The sequence below is a fragment of the Aptenodytes forsteri genome, unplaced genomic scaffold, assembly GCF_000699145.1.
Source record: "Aptenodytes forsteri isolate BGI_AS27 unplaced genomic scaffold, ASM69914v1 Scaffold82, whole genome shotgun sequence".
Classification (NCBI taxonomy): Eukaryota; Metazoa; Chordata; class Aves; order Sphenisciformes; family Spheniscidae; genus Aptenodytes; species Aptenodytes forsteri.
In genome coordinates this window covers 1194934-1198361 of record NW_008795490.1, presented here as the reverse complement: position 1 = coordinate 1198361, position 3428 = coordinate 1194934, and the positions used below count along the sequence as shown (strand labels likewise).

Below are 3428 nucleotides of genomic sequence, written 5' to 3'. Positions count from 1 at the left end.
CAAATTATTACTAAAGACATAATCACAGTATCTCTGCCCCCTTTCTGCTTTGGTTTTTTACAAGTAATAGTGAGAATTCTGCATAATTTGGAAAGGAAGCTGTCAGAAAAGCTGCATCTTCAAGTGTTGCAACTGCACAGCATGAAGACTTCAAAACCACAGTTAGTTCTACCCAAATACCTCAGTAAGATACTACACTGTACCTACAGAAATAAAGTGAGTCTGGAGCAATTAGAATGTGGCAAGAGAACTGTTGTCTTATTTTTTTTAATAGCTACTATACAAAAGGAGTTATAATAGCCTTCTTGTCTGGAAAGACAGACACAAGATAGTACCAAATTGTGTTTTACAGAATAAACCAACACAGGGTAAAAGAAAAGAAAACAAAACAAGGGACCCTAAATGCCTGCTTCCACTTTTTCCTCTTGAAGAAACCATCACGATGCTTGTCCTCACCTGAAATGTCATGAAGTGCCATGATGACGGTGAGGGAAAAGTCAATGCTGCACAGTCATATGTAATGGGAACAGTGTACCTATCCCTATAAAAGGACTCATTATGCATTATTCACATTCGTTAAATATATCCTACTGCTTTGCTTGAAAGCATTGAACCTGCAGCAGAGCCCATGTTCTAGGAACTGCTGCCAGCAAAAAGGCCAACTTCACCTGCCATATTAGCTCCAACTGCAGTCTTGTTTTTGCATGAATGTGCTGACAGACAAAACATGACTAAAATCCTGTCTCCCCTTGACGCAATGAAAAAAAATTGCATTAATTTAATCACACAGAGATTTAACCCGTTACTTAACAAATGCCTGAAAACACTGGGGGGAAAAAGTTGGAAAGGCCAGGTGCTGTTGATGCAAACTCAGCAGAGTTGCTTTGCACACAAGTAAAGATACAATTAGTTAAAAATGAAAACCAAAAATGCAAGAAGGAAGCAAATGCAAATAACAGCAGCTCACCTTTTGAGGGGGTGGTCCGTGGTCATCCAAATAAGTGGAATTTCCTACAAAAAGGATGGAGATAAACAAAAGTCATCCAATGCAACTTCAAAACTTGCCAATTCATGGAACCAGTGTATCTCTATCTCACTGGTTCTGTGGTGTCAAATAATTCAAGGAAAATAAATACTCTCTGCTTTAATTTTTGATTAACAGGGGAAAAACAAAACTGATTTGTTTTGGCTACATTCTTGATAAAAGATTAGACGTACATTGCCATTTTAGCAAAAAACTAAATGGGCCAAGGCAGCTTTAATTAAATAATCACGGCATTCAATTATTTGCTTGACAAAAACTGTCAGCTGCATCCTTGTACATTTTAAGCAAGTGAGCACAGTCAACCTTAAAACGATTTCTTTAATAAAGTATCAAAGGCCTTCATCAGATTTTGGTCTGATGGAGTTGACAAGCATTCACTTATCTCTCTTCTGACATGGATCTTCCCCAACCTCCAAGGTACTTTTTTGTTCCCAAACAGTATCGATTGAATGGGAGTTGTATTCTGATGTAATTACACCTGCCCTTTCAAGATGCTCTTTTAATTCAGAGGAAACACTTCAGAAAAAAAAAAAGCTTCTAAAATTTTTAAGTGCTCCCTTCTTAGTTAGCTACAATAAAAAAGGCAACAATTTCAGACTTTTTACCCATTGCTTACAAACACACACTGATATATAAAATACACCCTCCCACACACACCCATAGGCTGTCTTCCCTGCAGCTGTCCTTCCTGAACCCTTCTCCCAAAGGATTAATCAGGAGCTTTCCCAACGTGTCCCAGCAGAAGATCAAACCTTGCAGCAAGTCGAAAAGTTCCCCTCAGGCCACACATGCCTCTCCTCTCAGTCATCCTCCTACCAAAGACGGCAAAAATACCTCTGCTCTAACCTTACATCAGTACAGAGTAAGAGAATCATTTTTACAAGTGCCTACTAGATATCCAAACGTCACACGGCGGAGGACAGTAAAAAGCATGTCCCACTCGTGAGCATCTCCGTTCCTGGGGTGTTGAATGGGCAGCAGATACTGCCTCTGGGGCAACACAGGCTAGTGGGAGTAAAACATAATTTGGCACCAACGAGCTCTTGTCTTGTCAATCTGGCCAAAAGGACACTATGTCACATTGTTTTGCGGAGTGCCAGAAAAAACAGAGATTTCTGGATCCAGGAGGCAGGAAGAAGTTTGTGTGTGAGCGAGTGTGATGAATTTCCATGTACAATAAAAAGTCAGGATTACTTTGCAGAAGTATTTTCCTTTCTGTTTTTTCTATGCTTTTCTAGCATGGGTTATGAAGTTATGAAGACTTGAGTCAAAAGGCTTCCAACTCGTCTAAAGGTAAGTCCCAATACCCCAAACTAGTTCTTTTAAAGATGTATGTACCTTGATCTTGCAAGAGTTCGCACAACTACAAAAGCCTGAACAGTAACTTTTCGATGGTCGTCTGAAATCGTGCATCATCTTCTGAAGCATACTAGAAACTCATCTTTCTATACATTTGACACAAATATCCATCCTTCAAACAACTCAGTTGATTATTTTAATGCCATGGATAATATGGGTGATTCCTTATATTCAGGATAACTTCTATTATCCATTCCTCTGATATGATGCTAATTGCCAGGGAAGTAATTCAGTTCCCAGACTGCTAACAAGAGTTGTGTATGGCTTTCCAATAAAGTAGCTACTCCACACACAGTGAGATGGACTTGAAAAAGCAGCATTTCAGGAAAACACAGTTACACCTGGGAGGGGAGCAAGCAAAGCTCTGTCAGTGCCTCTCCTTTCACACTCATTCAGGAATTAACTTTCCTGTAGGATCAGGCTGTTACTCCATAGTTCACAACGACTTTCTCCTCTTTGTAATTAATTAAGCTGAAAGACTGCCACTGTTGTTGATAAAAAAAACACGTGGTTTTCTCATTGTGTCAGGAAAATTGTTTCATTTTGATCCATGCTAAAACAAGTGATGTTTGCTAAAAAGCATTTTTGTTGTCTAAACAAGTTAACATGTTAGAAATGCCATAAACATTATATGAAAACTACTAATTTGTTAAAAAGAGTAACAAAACTTTGAGTTTTATAATTGGTATTAAGAAAGTTATATTAATAGTCATATATATTTCTCATCTCCCTGAAACATTGGCAGTTTATGCTCACCCAAATAAAAACGAATATTAACTACATATATATTAACTATATCTTTAGCAATCACAGCCCATTTTGCTGTAGAGAAGGATTTGAATTACCACCTTCTCTTGAGAAAACAGATCATTACAGTCATAGCTTATACAGTATCTTACAGAGTAGCGTCTCGTGATGGGTGTAAGGAAGAGTTACATTTCAGTGTATACATACATATACATGTGTACATAGAATAGAATAGAATCATTGAGGTTGGAAAAGACCTCTAAGATCATCGAGTCCA

The 3428-nt window shown here is 38.2% G+C and overlaps 1 protein-coding gene across 1 annotated transcript in view; it reads right to left on the bottom strand.

Moving 5' to 3' along the window:
• UST (uronyl 2-sulfotransferase) overlaps window positions 1–1006 on the bottom strand; it is a 103116-nt gene extending 102110 nt beyond the window's left edge. Inside the window, exon 1 of the mRNA XM_009281547.2 lies at window positions 968–1006. The gene's annotated coding sequence lies outside the window, so the exon portion shown is untranslated. The remainder of the gene's footprint in view (window positions 1–967) is intronic.
• Between the last annotated feature and the right edge of the window lie 2422 nt (window positions 1007–3428).